The sequence below is a fragment of the Rhinolophus sinicus genome, linkage group LG15, assembly GCF_036562045.2.
Source record: "Rhinolophus sinicus isolate RSC01 linkage group LG15, ASM3656204v1, whole genome shotgun sequence".
Lineage (NCBI taxonomy): Eukaryota > Metazoa > Chordata > Mammalia > Chiroptera > Rhinolophidae > Rhinolophus > Rhinolophus sinicus.
Genome location: NC_133764.1, coordinates 29,770,904 through 29,788,834, shown reverse-complemented (window position 1 = coordinate 29,788,834; position 17,931 = coordinate 29,770,904). Strand labels below are relative to the sequence as shown.

At 50.3% G+C, this 17,931-nt stretch overlaps 1 protein-coding gene and 1 long non-coding RNA gene across 3 annotated transcripts in view; one reads left to right on the top strand and one right to left on the bottom strand.

The window, feature by feature from the left end:
* CACNG4 (calcium voltage-gated channel auxiliary subunit gamma 4) overlaps nucleotides 1-17,931 on the top strand; it is a 55,352-nt gene that overhangs the window by 6,255 nt on the left and 31,166 nt on the right. The window lies entirely within an intron of this gene.
* LOC109447997 (uncharacterized) lies at nucleotides 8,104-15,396 on the bottom strand. 2 transcript variants are annotated; one of them, XR_012492212.1, is made up of 4 exons: nucleotides 14,047-15,396; nucleotides 11,683-13,279; nucleotides 10,431-10,566; nucleotides 8,104-8,831 (listed from the first exon to the last, which is right to left on the bottom strand). It is a non-coding gene; the product is annotated as an uncharacterized LOC109447997 (long non-coding RNA). The 2 variants fall into 2 exon arrangements; XR_012492214.1 differs by having other exon boundaries at nucleotides 11,683-13,248.

Below are 17,931 nucleotides of genomic sequence, written 5' to 3'. Positions count from 1 at the left end.
GGTTCATCGTGGCCTTAATTGGGCTCCTAGGAGGAGGGGTGTGTTTCTCCAGCTGGACGAGCCTTTGAGATTACTTAGTTCAGCGGCTCTCAACCTTTTTTCTGCTAAGACACACACATAAGGGATATAAGTCACCTGCCTGCCGGACACACTTCTGTTCATTCCTTCATGCATACATGCATACATGCATGCTCACTGAGTACCTGCTCTGTGTCAGACCTGTGAGGCTCTGAGTCACAGTGGTGGACAGGACAGACATGGTCCCTGCTCCCCTGGCGCCGACATCTAATGGGGTAGCTGACACTTCCAGAAACTAATGAGTGTTACGATGAAAACAGAGCAGGGGGCTAAGCTGGGAGAGGCTAGGGAAGGATGCTGTCTGTCAAGGGGACAGGAAAGAGCTATCAGAGAAGGACTGGAGGAAGACCTTCCAGGAGGAGGAAAAGGAAAGCCAAGACCCCAAGGAGGAAAGAACCTGGTGAGGATGGAGGAGAGTGGGCACGGACGAGGAGCTCAGTGGGGTGCGTGGGGCTCCATCACTGTGGAGGGTGGGGGTCCTGGAGAGGCTTTAAGGTCAGAGTCAGGAACCTGCTTTATTTTATGTGGCGTCCTGTAAGCACCTTTTTGGGAGCTTTTGGGCAGAGGAGTAAAGTGATCTGATTTATGTTTTTAAAAGATCTGTGACTGTATGTAGAGAATGGAGATTCGGGAAAGCAGGGGAGGCCACCAGGAAACCAGTTTGGGCATTACAGCAAGTGACCAGACTGGGACCTGGGACCAAAGGGCAGCAGCAGAGATAGAAGGAATGAAGGGCAGGATGGGAGGAGGGAGTGACGACTCACGGATAACAGCCTGGATTTGGGGCTATGGCAGCTGGCAAGTTAGTTTCCAATCCTGTTCCTTCATGTCCACGTTGGGAACATGAAGGAACAGGATTGGAAAAGGAAATCAAGTGTGTACCTCTGGGGGTCCCCAGTTTTTGACACTACTACCCAACACCCCCACAGCCAAGCAGTGCCAGAAAGTACTATACGTGTAGAGCATAACTCAGGAGAATCGTAACCCCCAACAGTCCCAAGTGTGTGGGTTCATTGTCAACTGCCCCTCACAACAGGTATCTCAACCTCGGTACTATTTTGGGTCAGATCATTCTGTGTTTGGGGCTTTCCTGTGTGTTGTAGGGTGTTTGGCAGTATCTCTGGAGTGTACTCACTGGAAGCCAGTAGCATCCTCTCTCCTGCCCACCAAGTTGTAACAACCAAAAATATCTCCAGACGCTGTTAAATGTCCCCTGGGGTGGGGGGGAGCAAAATTGTCCCCCATGGAGAACCACTCTAAAGGAAGCATCATTTAGGTGGAGAAAAGGGCAGACCCGGTTCCTGGTAGCTGGTAGGAACACCACTCATTTGTCTTTCCTTCTAGAAAAGGCATGAGTCGCAAGTAAGGGGAGCATCTCTGTTCATGGGATGACCTGGCATCTGCTTTCGGTGACTGGAGGCGTAGATCGGGCCAGTTCCATTCCATCCTTAAGAGTAATGAATTGCAGGTGACCCAGCTCACCCTGCCTGGGACATCCTAGCATGTGTCCACCCTGGGGATGAGAACAGCTGATGTAACCCGATCCTCACACTCTGTAAGCAAAGGACACTAAAAGCAGGAGAGGCAGAATGATTTCCCCCAGGTCACATGGCTTGTTAGTAACCGAGCTGGAGCAGACAGAAGTGGGTGGGGGGCTGCCTGATTAGGGCTCTGTCAGCAACCCTTTCCCTGGAGCCAGCAGCACCTGGGTGAAGGTTGGGAAGAAGCAGCCACCACAGCCTGGGGTAAGCAGCAAGAAATGCGGAGAGACAGGGAACGTGTTCCCTGTGGGCCTTTCTTTGCCACAGTTCGTCAGCTCCATCGTAGTTAACCTGTGAACACACACTCACAGAGGCAGCCCTGTCCTGCAACAGGAACGTCCTCCTGTGAGTGTGTGCACGGGCCGGCTCTGCTGGAAACAGCTGCAAAAAGAGAACAGACTGGTTCTACCCTCCCGGGGATCGGCCAGGCAGGGCCTGCCTCGATCGACCCCAGGAGCCTTCCACCTTTCTTGCTGTTCACCCCCATAACATTCTGGGAAGTGCTGCGAGAGACCATCTTTTCTGAACTGCAAGTCAGGACTTGGCACCAGACCGAGCACATCGTTTTCTAAAATACCAATTTCTTCATATGAAAACTTTTCAAAGCTGCGAAAATTATATCATGTGATTTTACTCTGTTCAGTTCTTTTTCCTCCAACTGAAAAATAGAGAATGGAGGGAAGGGACCAGATAAATAACAAAATAGGTGAGGGACTGGGATGGAAGTTAAAATAAAATTAGGCAAATAAGATGATGGTTGAGTCTGGTTCGTGCACAAAAAGCCCGCTACAAAGGCTGGCTGAGTTGCCAGAGGTGGGTTTCCACAGATTTGTCTCTGAGCTTTCTGGGGCCTGAGACAGAGAGAAGAATATGACCAGATATAAGAGTCATAGTGCACATATAATAAAAGGAAATGAACACTCAAGAGAAGCCTAGCTCTTTCTAGTACAGAGGCCTGGAAGAAATGTGTTCCATGTCTCCTTATAGAAGGGACAGCCTATCACAGTAAAATTGACTGTTGAAAAGGCATCAAGGGGACCAGCCCGGTGGCTCAGGTGGTTGGAGCTCCATGCTCCTAACTCCGAAGGCTGCTGGTTCGATTCCCACATGGGCCAGTGGGCTCTCCACCACAAGGTTGCCAGTTCAACTCCCGCAAGGGATGGTGGGCTGTGCCCCCTGCAACTAAGACTGAAAGGACAACAACTTGACTTGGAAAAAAGTCCTGGCAGTACATACTGTTCCCCAATAAAGTCCTGTTCCCCTTCCCCAATAAAAAAAATAAAAATAAAAAAGGAAATGAGCTTATAAAAAAAAAAGAAAAGGCATCAAGGAGTAGAGGAAAGAAGCCAGGTTTCGGGGAGAGAAATCCCAGTTTTTCCAGGTAGCTGTGTAGCTTTGGGCAGGTTACTTAACCTCTCTGAGTTGTTCACGTGCCTGGAAAATGGGATAATGAGGCAGTGAATGTGAAAGTATCCAGCACACGGCTAGAGTAGGTGTTCCCCAAATGGAGCATTTGTTCAGAGAACGCTGGGGGAAATCGGGCCTGCCCCTGGCCTCTGTATTCCACCAGGCTCCTGGGTGTGGCCAAGGGACCAACCTCCAACACATGGGCGCCGTGAGGGAGGCCCAAAGGTTATCCATCACTGGGCGGCCATCCAGGCAGGAGCTAGATATCCTTGCCCCTTTGCATTTCCAGGGCTCCCTGATATCTCTGCTGCATCCAGATGACCCTCCAAGGGAAGCTCCAGGGTATTTGCAAAGCGGACAGTTCCTCCCCTCACAGACTGCAGGTTCTCTGCTGGCTCAAGGACTGTAGGCTGTGACTTCACACTTAGCTTTGCTTGGCCTTGGCATCAGGCCTTCTCCCCCTCCCCTCCCACTGCCCTGGAGCCAGGATGGGGGCAGGGAGCCACCCTGTTGGGATGCTGGAGCCAGAGATGTGCCTGGGTCTAAAGAGTTCTCTATTGTTTTTGCTCCCCCAAAGCACCACCCCCACTTCTACTCCCCCCCCCAAACTTCTATCCATCCTTCAAGCCACCTTCTTTACAAAGCCAACCCCAGCTTGCTCCTTCTTTGGGCTCCTCAAGCATTTATGTCCCCCCGGCCACAAGGGGCTCCACAGTACCTAGGCTTATAAGGGCTTTGGGTTTTAACTGGGGCTGCTCTTGCCCCTTCTCTACGTATCCTCCCCTCCCCCACCTCCAAGGAGAGCAGACCTCCAAGGCCCCTATTGTCACAGCGTCCAACCCTTCTGTGTTTCCTACCATGCCAAGCCCAGAGAGCCAGGGGTGCTTAGCAAATGCTGTTTATTGGTCCCTCCTCCTCCCCACCACTGCCCCGTCTCTGAGTGTGGAAAGGCCTAGGAAAGTTTCTTGACTCAAGCCCAGCTCCAGAACCTGAGAGAAAAAAGCAAGATCTGGGTTTGAGTACAGACTCTGCCAATTGTCAGCTGTGTGTCTTCAGACAAATCACCTAACCTCTCTGAGCTCCACTTACCCTCATTGTAAAATAGAGTCATCACCGAATCAACCCCTGGGATTGTTGTAAAGGTTATATAGGAGAAAACAATGCAAAATACCCTCAGAGTGCCTGGTACCTCGTAGATAGTCCAGGTATGATTGCCTTCTCCCCATTTCCATGTTTCCTGAAACTTGGAAGTTTTCCCAGAAGAATTAAGTGGCCCAACCTTTGCAGCTGAGCTTAAAGAAGCTCCAGGTCAGCTCGTTGACCTCCAGAGTGTGGAAATGGAGAAGCTGAGCTTCCCCAAGGATGTTCGGGCCAGTAGAGAACATGGCACTGTTTCCTCACCTCTCAGAGGCAGAACCGCACTGAATGGCTTCTGTGAACCATCAAATCAGAACGTGAGGGCTGTCAATTAGGAGTTGAAATAGAGTCTAGCACCCATGGCAGCCACCCATGCTGCCTGTCCCCTCATCCCATTCCCCGGCAGGCACTGAGGTTATAGCTGTGACGTCCAGTGTCCCAAGATGTGGGCTGTGATAAAGGCGGACGGGGCAGGGATATGGAGACGTCAGGTTGGGAGTCAGGAGGCCTGTGGACTGGTCCTAATTCTGCCACTAACCATCTGGACACTCTTCTGCTTGTCCCTTAACCTCCTTAGTTGGCTTGGCTGTCAAATTGGCAAAGGAGCAACCTGTCCTTCCCCCCATGCTTCTTTCATCCCTCCCTCCTTCCTCCATTCTCCCTCCATCCTTCCTTCCCTCCATTCTCCCTCTGTCCTCCATCTATCCCTATGTCCTCCCCCTCCCCGGACCCCGTTCTGTGAAAATCCAAAGAAACGATACTTGGGAAAGTGCTGTGAAAAGCACAGTGGCCGTGCTCCCACAGAGGCGCTACAGAGGGGACAGGATTTCAGGCTCATTTTCTTGGAAACACTGTTGGCTTGGCCTCTTTTCACCCTGACACCTCAGCAAGGACCCACACACTGGCGGGAGCCTCAGACGTCAGATGTGCTTGTTCCTGGCTAGTGTGTTCTCAGCTCTAGAGAATCAGCCCTGTTCCCGCTCCACCCGCTCGGTCATTAGTCGCTCATCCAGCAAACACCAAAGCCTACTTTGTGCCCCACACAATGAGGGCCACCGCCGAGGTAAGATAAAAACCCCTTTCCTGCAACCCCCCCCCTCAATTCCTTACAACCCTCCCCAGTTCCACCCGCTCCATCTCCAGAACTCACCACAGCTTTCCCTCCACTGCTCTCAACCTCACTCCCAGCCTCTGTCGCCTCCCCCCTGGATGTCCCAAGTATTGTCCTGATCCATCTTCCTGCTCTCTCTGCTGCCTCCCACCCCCCATGCTGGCCCTTCCATCATAGCTAGAAGCCTCTTATAAAAATATAAATCAGATCACGTCATTCCCCAGTTCGACACCCTCCAACGGGACCACATCCCACTTGTGATAAAGGCAAACTCATTCCCGGATCTATGAAGCCCCACAGATCTAGCCCCACACGCCTCTGACATCTCCCACCAGGAGCTTCACTGTCCATGAGAGCGTCAGGGAAGGTGATGTGCAAACCAAGTTCAAGTGATGGTGAATAGGACAGGTGCTGTGGGGGATGGGGGTCAAAGAGAGCAGCATTTGAATCCTGCTCTACCCTGTATTAGCCCTAGAAAACTCCAGACCCCAGTAATAGGTCATGGTCAAGGGATATAAAATGACTGGTGTCACCCAGGCCATATTCATGGGCCTGAGACTTGTGCAATTGGACTTGGTACAACAATTTACGCTCTGCTGTCACGTCTTGAAGTTCTTCATCACATGGGAACAAGAGGACCTGCATTTTCATTTTGCACTGCACCCCACAAATTATGTAGCCACTCCTGGGTGTCCTGTTCTACCCTGAGAAAAGACGTTGATTAGAGGATGAGTGGGACAGGGGAAGCTGGTTCTGCAGGGAAGCTGATACCCAGGGGTCCTGAGGTTGCACAGAAGTTGGCAGCTGGGGTGGGGTGGGGGGCAGAGGTGGGTGCTGGAACGAGACCTCACCCCTCTCTTGTTTTTTCCAAAGCCCACCACAAACACTGCACAGAGCCAAGGGCTGCCTGGAGAGCAGTGTTACTTAAAACTCCGTCATTGTTTAGCATTTATGGGGCGCCTGCTGAGTGCCTGCCTTCATGCTGGTGGGCACTGTGGGTACAGAAAGCCTTTGGGGAACTTCCTTTCTGGGTCCAGGGAACCCGCAGGAGAAAGACGGACAGCATAATACAGCTCAGGGTGTGGAGAGCATGAGAACACACCTGGGTGTCAGGGCCTCCTGCTGGGGACTAACAATGCCTGTCTCAGGGTCTTCGGGAGGATCAAATGGAAAATACACGCAGGGCCTCGCCCCAGACTTGAAATACACAGTGGCTATTTTGAGTGGCGTCTTGGAGCGGAAGTAGGACGTGGTGGTGGAGATGGTGCCAGAGGGCCCAGGTCCTGGAGTGAGCAGGGGTTTGAATCCAGGCTGTGCCGCCTACTAGCTGTGGGACCTTCAGCCAGTCATTTCACCTCCATTGAGCCTCAGTTGCTTTCTCTGCAAAATGGGGACGTTAGCAATACGTACTGTGCAGATTTGCTGGCAGGAGCCGAGATGAGATATGTCAGTGCTTAGCTTGGGGGTGGAATCAGGTGTTCAGTGCTTGGCGGTTATTCTCATTTGCTGACCCACAGGATGTGGGGCAATGGGAAGGGGTCCCACAGTGAGGATGAGTCGCAGAGGGAGGGGGTCCTTGGCCATCACCCAGCCCCCAGACCAAACCACAAGCAAGGAAAAGATGATGGATCCCCAAAGACTCCCTGAGGACATTTCAGGACACCCAGGCTCCCTTCCAGGGGCTGAACAGTCCGGCCAAGGCCGTGTCACCAGCTCATCTTTGCCACGCAGTGGGGGGAGGATGCCTCACTTTTGCTTCCGGCCATCGCTCCGAAAAGCCCGATAACAAGCACGCATTGACACCCGGGTTCCCCAGGGCGAGCTTGCTGTTCCCCGCTCCCATCTGAGCCCTCGCCCGAGACGTTTTCTCGCTTCAGCAGTTTGGCATGTCATACAAAGGGGCTCTGATCTTTCTTGATGTCCAGCTCCTCTTGCATGAAAATCGCTTTTGTTGTCTTTCTGCCCACGGATTCCTGCATGTGAGTCAAGGCCAGATGCCTGGTGGGTGGAGAGTCCCCCATTTGCCTAACCTTTTGGAGGGTCTCCCTTCTCCCACTATGGCGGCCATTTATAGTCCGTGGCCTTGAGGTTCAGTCTCTTGGGAAGTTGCCCTCTGGCCCCTTGCCTTCCCTCCACCTTCACTCTGGTCAAACTACTCTTCCCACTCAGTGACTGATTTTTTTATGTGTCCCAAGGGTCCTTGTTTGGGTCGCTGTCATTCCCACTACCCCCATCATCACCACACCCACCTGACAACCCCGTGAGCCCCTTCTGTGATCATCCTCTGAAACCCAATCGCTTGTTCTTTCCCATCCCCCATCCCTTCTTCCCTTTTCCTTATCTGTATTATATGTCTAATTGTTTCTATCCCTTCCGTTTCCAGTCTGCCATATTTTAAATCATAAGCCCTCTCCTACTTCCTGTTCAAAGCAGTCTTTTGAAAGTTCTTGAAGCATTGACTGGATAAAAATGTATTGTTTCAACTCTGTGATTCTCAGGAGGATTATTAAACATGGGAAGCATTCTATTAAGCAGTAAATGGAGTGTGTGAGAAAACCCACAGATGTGGAACTTCCGAAGAGCATCCGGTACAATACAGATAGGAACATGGCTATGGCTGCTCTGTGAGGCCAGAAAAAAAATATTGGAAAGAAATCCCAAAATGTGAAAATGTGATCATGGGAACTATGAGTTATTGATTTTCTCTCCCTCTATCTTTTTCAAATTTAAACCTGATGTTTAGATGTAAAAAGCACCGGGCAGGGCCTGTCTCCAGTCCTCAGATAGATAAATGGAGGTAGATGTTCATTCAGCATGGATGGTGTTTCTTCTCTTTATTCTTAAATGCATCCAGGAACACGCTTCCCGGCGTCACACCCAGTCACCTTTTGTCACTGTTTTATTACTGTCCACCCCTGACTTATAACCAAATTGATTCCTGGATGAAAGCCTTGCCAGCCGTGCACAGTTGAATCTTTATTTCCTGTAAGCACAGTTTACACTCTGGGTTTCCATTCCTAGAAATCCATTTCGTACAATAAAAGTGCCCAAACTGACCACAAAAGGAAGTGAAAAGAAAATAAAACCCAAATCTATGGTCTTACCAACTTTTATCACATATGTAAAACTAAGCACTTAACATAAAAGCTGTGTCATGAAAGGTTCCTCTGGGGGAATTTTTCTGCCGGAGCCAGACTGCCCAATATGAGCCCAATGAGGTTTGAGCAGAAGATGCTTTATTTTTCCTGGAAAATCTCTCTGTGGCAAGTTTAAGCATGCTTCGTTGCACCCCAAAATCCTCAAACACTTTAAAGTAAAGAGTTCTTCTGTCTCAAAATTTTTGCCTTGCCAATTCCATCTGTGTAAATTCTTTAGAAAAAAATCTTTGCATGGTGATACTGGAGGAAAAGCCATTTCCATCGTGACTTGTACCGCCACTGTGACAATCCCTTGCTCTTTGTGTCAATGAGTCAGTTGACCCTTGAATTTCAGGCGATGCCAAGGTCTCAGCTTCCAGGTCCTTAGTTGCCAGGTGATTTTCGCTGTTAGCAGCCCTCCTAGTTAAAAAAAAAAAAAAAGTGAGTTATTTATATTTTTGGATATTAAGCCCTTATCAGATATATCATCTGCAAATATCTTTTGATCACTTCGTAAGGTTATATAAATGTGTAAGCACTATGTTGTACACCTGAAACTAATATATTAATGCTGTATGTCAACTCTAATTAAAAAATAAATTTAAAAAGAACTAAAAGTGCAGGTGATGTACAGAGAAGCAGACAGTGAGGTCCCAAGTCCCTCAGTCCTGTGGCTAAGATGTCCAGTACTTGAATTAGAAAGCCGTTCCTTGATATTCGTCAAAATTGCTATGTCTCTGATGGTAACGTCTGTTCCTCCTTGTTCAGTCTTTCTTGGGGTTGAAAACAAAGCACTCATCTACTGCCCTTGAAAGCCCTTCGTTTTCTTGGAAGTGGTATTTGCGTCTTCTGTCAGCCTCCCCATCTCTGGAGGATCAGGGAGGAAATTTACCTGGTGGTTTTGTCTTTTGTTTTTAAACCGGGTTGCTTTCTCTAGACCGTTTCTGGTTTTCCATCAACAAGCCTGGTGGCATATCTGCTGGTACAAAGCACTCTGGGAGGTGCTGGGGTCCAGAGACCCACAGGAGACCTTCCCACTTATAAGAAGTGGGTCGTGGAGCTGCCCACGAGCAGGAAGGTGGCCAGGCCAGCCCTGCACAGCCCTTGTTCCCCTCCACCTTTACCTGCTTATCCACCCCACACCCTCCCACTCACTTCGTGTAGGATCCAAGTCATGAATATTAAACAAAAATGAGAGACTATCTAGTAAGCACTCGCTGTGTACCAAGCCCTAAGTATAGTATCTCAAGAACTTTCCATGTGTTATCCCATCTTATCCTCATAACAGCTATGATTTAATACTATTTAATTAATTATTTAATGAACTATTACTTAATCCGGTGTGTTATCTATAGAGAGAGTGAGCTAACACTTACCTGGCCTTTACTGCATGCGAAGAACTGTCCCAAGCATATTATAGACATTGGTTAAGTTCATACTTAGCCACCTTGTGAGGTAGGTACTGTCACTACTTCTGTTGTGTCGATGGGGAAACTGAGGTACAGAGAGGTTAAGTAACTTGCCCAAGGCCCCAGAGCTAACAAGTGGTGATGTCAGAATTCAAACCCAGGCAGTTAAGCTTCAGATTCCATCCTCTGCAACACTGAGCTATACCACTGAGCTGTGACAGCAGTAACTGTTACTTCTGAAAATCTCTTATGTGCAGGCACTTTTCATAGTTCGTTTCACCCTTACAACACAGCCCGGGTACCGTTCCCCTTGTAGGAGGTGAGGCGATGAGGCAAGCTTACCGCTCTGGAACACGAGCCAGCATTTGCACCCAGGTCTCTGGCTCCAAAGCCCATGCCCAGCTCTTTCTCCAGCCCTATGCTAAAAACTGTCCTCTGCGTGCTGCATGTCGGGAAAGAGAAGCAGCCTCAGTCTCCCCCAGGAGAATGTGGGGTGGCTTAGTGTCCTGTAGCTATTTCAAGTGACCCCCAGGAACCCAAGGGACCCAGTGCAGGCTGCTGATGCTGGTTGGGGGAGGGAGGTTAGATGTGAAGAGAGAACAAGACCCACCCCACAGGTGCAGCCCAATGGTTGCCAGACATTGGCAGTGGGCCAGGCTGGCACGGCAGTCTTCTCGGAGGAGGTGGGCACAGCGTCGTGACCAGAACAGCGCACGATGTGGGGCTCCAGGTCTGACTCATGCAGCCTGGAGAGAAAAGATTCCACTGTCAGACCGAGGGCGGCTCTTAAGATGGGGTGCTCTCAGCAGAAAAGGTGAAAATCATTCTGCTCAAGACAGCTCCTTTAAGGAGATATTAACGGTGCACGTCAAACCCCCGGAAGCCCCTGGAACCCATGTTTTGCAGGGGATGCCACCTGCCAGCACGCTTTCACACCCAGATTCCGATTGTTGGCACTCACGTGTTGACTCCTGGCTCACAAAAAGCAGATAGAATAACCGAGTCTGATCATACTGTATGCCTCCATTTATAGCAAGTTCAAACACAGGCAACACTAACGCAGGGCGATGGAAGTCAGTGACGTGGCTCTTTTTGTGGAGTACAGACCAGGAGGGGGCAAGAGGGAGCCTCCAGGGCTGTGACCATGTTCTGTATCTTGATCTGGGAGGTAGTTACACGGATGTAGACATGTGTTCATCGAGTTGCACTCTTAGGATTACTATCTGTATACTACCCTCCATAAAAATTTAAAACAGACAAACACATGTCTGGAGTAACAAAGACCCCTCAGGTGGCCTGCCACCTGCCCTCGTCTGACCCCACTGATCCCCACCTGCTGGCTGGTGTTTTCTTTATTTCTAGTCAACCCAGCAAATACTCATGGGAATGGATGCACCCAGCTAAGCTCTGAGGACTCAAGGATTCATTCGTTCATTCTGCAATTATTTTTGTGCCCAACCTCTGGGGAACGCTGCTTGACCTGCTAGAGGAAAAAGAGGTTCCTGTATCAGGGAGTTCCATGATTTGGCGTTGTTCAGAATGACAAGACCTCCCATTTGTGCATGTCTCATGATCTGTCATCTCTCATGGAACCCTCCTTCACAACCCCACAGCAGACCATTTTTTTCTCGGCTGGGCAACTGTGATTTTGAGAGCCTGCTTGGTACCCTGCCCTGGGAGACTCAGGCCACCAGCCCTCATCCTGCCCCATCTGCCCCCAGTAACCCACTGTTGTTTTAGTCTCTGTTCAAATCTAGCAAATACTGATTGAGAATTTGAAAAACCAGATCCCCGACGGAGTCCTGGGTACCCAAAGACTGATTCGTTCCTTCCCGAACATGTATTAAGTACCCGCTACTTACCAAGCAGCATTCCCAGTGGTGAGGGAAGTTTTCTTCACTGCAGTGAATAAAACAACAATTTGCGTAAGGATTATGTTGTCACAGGGAAGACAGACAATAAGCGAGGAAAACCCGAGTGTCAAGGTGAGGGTTGTGATGGTAAAGTAGCCGGGAGGGGCCTCCCTGTGGTCATGGGAGTCTTTCTAGATAACAGGTCATCTGAGCCAGTTTTGAAAGATAAACATGAGTTTGGTAGGAAAATAAGAAGGAGGAGAGGGATCTGGGCAGAATTACCAGCATGGGCAAAGGTACACAGCCTGCACCCAGGCGTTCCGCGGTCATCGAGTACTACCATGTCCCAGGTCCTTGGGGAGCCAAGGGACACAGAGTGTGTTCCGGATTGTGGAAGAAATTCAGAGGACGGAATGGAGGGAGTAAAGCTAGAGGCAGGGGCACCAATAAAGGAAAACACTGGGAGAGTCCAGACTAGGGTTGATGAGCCCTGAATTAGGATGATGGAACGGAGGGGAGAGGGTGGTTGTGAGATCCATCTTGGAGACAGACTGCATGTGGGGATGAGGGAGGAGAACCCAACATGGACGGGGTGACGGGGTAGATGGTGTGTTAACAAACAAGATAGGACACCTGGGAGGAGCAGAGGACTTTATGAACGGGACTGAGAAGTCCAGCTCCATGGTGAAAGCACAGGACGTGTATAGGGAACGGCAGGGCCCTTTATAGCAACTGATCTGCTGGGACCAGACCGAACAAGGCTGTCGTGTCTTAACTAATTTGTTCACTGTTTATCCCCATTTCATAGATGAGCAAACTGAGGCACAGTGAGTTACAGCAACTCTTCCAAGTGGCAGAGCTAGCACTGGGATTTGAACCCAAGCAGTCTGGCTCAGGATGCCATACTCCTAACCACCACACTGTGAGGCAACCCTAGAGAGGCCCCCACCTGCTGGATGCAGGGGAGAGCTGGGAACTTCTCTGGGGCAGTGGGAGGAGCCATCCAGGCTGGTACCTATTTCTCAGCTGGCATGGGGGAACTCTGTACCCTAGGACCCCACAGGTGTGACCAGGACGGACAAAACAGAGTTCACTGAGCCTCCTCAGCTGTGTTTCCTGGAAGGCCTGTGCATGCCAGCTGGCCTCCCCGCATTAGTCATGTCTCCAACCTGCAGTGCTCGCTGGGAGAGAACATAGCTGCCACTTACTGTCGAGAGACACTTAGCTGTCATCAGTGTAGAACTAAGCCCTGGAGGACCCAGAACACAGTGATGAGACTTGCTAAACATGAATGAGCCTAGAAAACAATATGCTAAGTGAAAGGAGCCAGACACAAAAGCGAGGGCTGCCATAACAAAGTACCGCACACTGGGTGGCTTGAACAGCAGAAAGTTATTGCCTCATGATGCTGGAGCCCAGAAGTCCAAGAACAAGGTGACAGCAGGGTTGGTTCCCTCGGAGGGCTGTGAGGGAGAATCGGCTCTGTGCCTCTCCCCAGCTTCTGGTGGTGTGCTGGTAGTGTTCACCGTTCCTCAGCCCGTAGGTCTCTGCCTTCATCTTCACATGGCATTCTCCCTGCAAGCGTGTGTCTGTGTCCAAATTTTCCCTTTGTATAAAGACATCAGTCATATTGGATTAGGGCCCACCCTAATGGCCTTCTTAACTATATCTGCAATGACCCTATGTCCAAATAAGGTCACATTCTGAGGTACTGGAGGTTAGGGCTTCAACATACGAATCTAGGGGGGAAAAAGACACACTTCAAACCGTAACAACCACATTTTGTATTATTCTGTTACAAAATATCCAACGTATTCATAGAAACAGAAAGCAGATTAGTGATTGCTAGGGGCTGGGGGGGGGCGGATCAGGGGATAGGAGTAACTCTGAATGGGTGTGGAGTGTCCATTGGGGTGATGAAAATGGTCTAGAACTAGGAAACGGGCTTGGAAATATTAGGTCAGACAACTAAGTGGTCAAGATGAGACATCCCAAAGTTTGTGTTCTTCCCCTTACAACTGAGTTCAAATAGACGTTTCTCCTTGGACAAGTTATTTAAATTCTCCAAGCCTCAGTTTTCTCATCCATAAAATGGAGTCAATATATCAACCCCATTCGCTACGCATGTGAGAATTCACGGAGATAATGTATGTAAGAGTCACTGGCACCTTCTAAGTGCTTAATACATGGTCATTATCATTATCAGTCAGGGTCCATCCAGGACAACAGAAGCTACTCTGTCTTCATAAAGGGAGTTGATGTCCCAGGTGATGAGAAGCCATACGGGGGAACCATGAGGCACCCAGATGTGAGTAACTACAGGAAGCCCTGCCACTCCTACAGTGGAGAGAAAACAAGAAGAGGTGGTTTTACCAGAGTCCAGAGGCCAGGCCATCCAGCAGGTGCTTGGATCATGGAGGAAGCTGGGACCACGGGGGGGGGGGTTCCAGAAGGAACTGGACTCCCAGAAGAGATGCAGCAGCTGCCACAAACACTATCCAAGGAAGAGGGGAAGAAATACCCGGACTTCTCCCTTCCTCCCGCCCTCTGATGTTCCATCAGAGCCTCCTATTGGCCAAACTTACCCAGAAACCAAGGACAAGGGAGCCTGGGAAATGTAGTCCCCTGGGATACAGAGGCATTCTCTGCTGCCTGTGGGTTGGTGAGCAGTGTCTACTGTTGGTTTGTGTGTGCTGGTTCACATATGATACTGGTGTGCTGAGATTGGAGACTCTCTTGGTGTGTGCATGCCACAGGTCTGCAGCAAGGAGGGAAGCAGAGTCGCAGTACATGCATGCCTGTGCCTCATGGCCACACATCCCCTTGTGTGCACAAAGCATGTGCAACTGCATACAGTGGGGCCACAAAGCCACCCACCTGATAGGACACGTCCTGACCATTTGAGTCCCCATGTGCCAGCACCTGGAATCATGCGAGGCCGTCACATGGCACCTGGAGCTGTGTCTGCCTGCAGCCCATCCCACCGTGTTGCCGTGGAGGGAGGAGCAGGATGGGCACACACATTCAGGCTAAGCTCTCTCTCCTCCATGGAGCCCTGGGACTCTGCCAGTCTCGTCATTTGACATCTTCCTCCTGTAAATGCCCCCCAGTAAGTACAAGGACAGAGGAGCCAGGGAGAAAGGAGGAGCCTGGAATCTGCTGCACCAGCTTTTCTTGGAATGGAGGAAGCAGCTTCTCTGTTTTCCTTAGAAATCCAGCTCCATCATTAGGCATTTGGCCGCATCTGCCTACTGATTTCACATGTCAGCCTGGCAGGACCTGCCTCCTGGCGCCTGCCCCCTCCTGGCACCTGTCTCCCATCGCCTCCATAGTTCATTTGTCCCTTGCATCTCAGCACTCAGAAAGCATCCAGCAGGGCCGGCCCGGTGGCTCAGGCAGTTAGAGCTCCATGCTCCTCACTCCGAAGGCTGCCGGTTCGATTCCCACATGGGCCAGTGGGCTCTCAACCACAAGGTTGCTGGTTCAACTCCTCAAGTCCCTTGAGTCCGGCAAGGGATGGTGGGCTCTGCTCCCTGCAACTAAAATTGAACACAACACCTTGAGTTCAGCTGCCACTGAGCTCTCGGATGGCTCAGTTGGTTGGAGCCCTTCCACAACTAAGACTGAAAGGACAACAACTTGACTTGGAAAAAAGTCCTGGAAGTACACACTGTTCCCCAATAAAGTCCTGTACCCCTTAAAAAGAAAAAAAAGAAAGAAAGAAAGAAAGCACCGAGCAGCTCATGGTCCACTGCTGTTCAGAGGATCCTGAGGAATACAGAACATCGGGCGAGGGGCGGGGGGGAAAGGGGAGAGGTTTCACCTCTCTCAGGCCTGAACATTCCAGAAATTCCTTGGTGGAGGCCAAATATAGGGTCCTTTTGGATGTAATCAAGTTAAGATGAAGTCATACCCCAACCGGATGGGTCTCGATCCAATAAACTGGGTCCTTAGAAGAACACATACCACGCGCGCGCACACACATGGGAGAAGGCCATGTGAAGACGGAGGCAGAGACCGGAGTGAGGCAACTAAGGAGCACCAAGGATTGCTGTCGACACGAGAAGCTGAGAGAAAGGCATGGAACAGGTTCTTCCCTAGATCTTTCAGAGAGAGCAGGGCCCAGCCAACACCAGCCAACACTTTGATTTTGGACTTCCAGCCTCCAGAACAGTGGAAGAATACATTTCTATTATTTTAAGCCGTCCTGGTTTGCAGCATTGTTACAGCAGCCCTAAGAAACTAGTACAAGGAAATGAATTCAACCTTACACATACCTACCGAATTAACCAGCCTCCTGAAATTGTGCCCATGTCATCTCTAAGAGTGGGTAACCTCAAATAAAAGAAATGTGGTTTTTGTCAGCAGCTGTGTGTCCTCTCGTTTAACCTTCCTATCAACCCTTGGATGTAGGCACTGTCATTATCCCCATTTCTACTTGAGGAAACTGAGTCTCAGAGAGGTGAAATCATTTCCCCACGACAGCGTGACTATTTTTATTTCTGATTTGGTCACTGGCTCATTTCAAAGCTGAACTCAGCTACTGAAGGCAAAATGGACTTGTTTGGATGAGAAATGTTGGTGTTCTATGCTTCTTAAGAAATTACCACACGCTTAGTGGCTTAAAACAACGCAGACTTATTATCTCACTGTTTCTGTGGCGTAGGAGCCTGGGCCAGCTCAGCCGGATCCTCTGCCCAGGTCTCCCAAGGTTGTGATCAAGGTGTCAGTGGGGCTGCATGCCTTCTGGAGCTTAGTGTTCTCTTCCAAGCTCAGTTGGTGGCTAAGTTCGTTTCCTTGTGGCTGTATGACAGGCCGCGTTCTCTTGCTAGCCATCAGCCAGGGGCCTCTCGGATCCTAGGGGTGCCCACAGTTCCTTGCCACACGGCCCCGCTGGCAGTTCACAACCTGACAATATACTTTCTTCCAGGCCAGCAGGAGCATCTCTCTGACTTCTCCCCCTCCCACCTGCCAGTGGAGTCTTACATAACTAACCTAATCATCATATTCACAGGTGCTGCCCACACTCCAGGGGAGCATACCCGGGGGTGGAGATTTGGGGAACCACCAAGTTCAGGTGAACTTGGTTTTGAGACTGAGATGAACTTACCTTGGAGTCCTGGCTCTCCGTGACTTGGGGTGTGGCCTTGGAGAATTTTCTTCTCTACCCTTTAAATCTGAGTCTTCTTATTTATGAAAGAGAGACAGTGATACCAGACTCAGGGCTGTTATGAGGATTAGATCAATTAAACCCTCAAGCACTGGCAGCTGCTAGGAGCTCAGTACCTTGCAGCTCCTTCCCTTCCTTTTGCATGTGTATCTCCTTCACAAAGGAAAGCACGGGATGGGTGGAAGGCACCTGGCCCTGAAGCCAGAAGGCCTGGCCAGGTTTCCTCCTGATCTCGGGGCAGGGCCTGCCTGCCCCGTACCCTTCTCCCAAATGCAGCTTTGCCTTGTGAAAGGTGACGATGAAACAAGATCCCCAAACAAACACTTTGGAAAGGACTTTCTCCCTGTAAAGTGTGAGGCATGGTTCTCCTCTTCCCAGGGTCCAGATCCCGTAGAAGGAGAGGCACCCTCCCCTCCTGGTCCTGAGCTACGTCATGGGGCCATGCAGGTCAGTAGCAGATATCTTTCCTCCTGTGTGATCACTCGTTGGTCCATTGGGCACCTTTAATGGGTTCTCTGTCGTAACCCTCAGGAGAGTCTCATGCAGACCAGGTTTTTCCCACCCAGACACGGCATGAACCGTCCTATGCAGCCTCCAATTATTAATCCTGTATAAGACCTGGCAACTCTCACCCACACATTAATGATACTTGGGCAAGTGAACAACCAGGAGGGCATCTTGCCAATCGATGGCCTTGTTTGTTTAGGGCGTCATCTGGCCCTGATGTTGAAGCAAACTCAAATCAGAGGTGTGAAGGCACGGGTCTGCAGACGGAGCCTTCTTTGCCACTTCGACGGAGAGTTCCAAGTTGAAATTCCACTCTCTGCTGTGCACTTCAGCCTTACCTACAACCACCCTGCTGGAATGCCATGGGACTTTCCCAGGGGAAGCTGCCTGCCGCCCAACCCTGTTCATCCTTCAAGACTCACCTCAGAGGAAGCATTCCCCATGAAGCCTTGACCTCATTCATTTATTCATTCATTCATTCACTCAGCTGAGCACTGATTCTCCCAGGCACAGGGCATATGTCAAATAATAAAGTCCTCCCAACTGCACAAAAGGAACCCAGCCCTGTCCTGAGTGGCTGG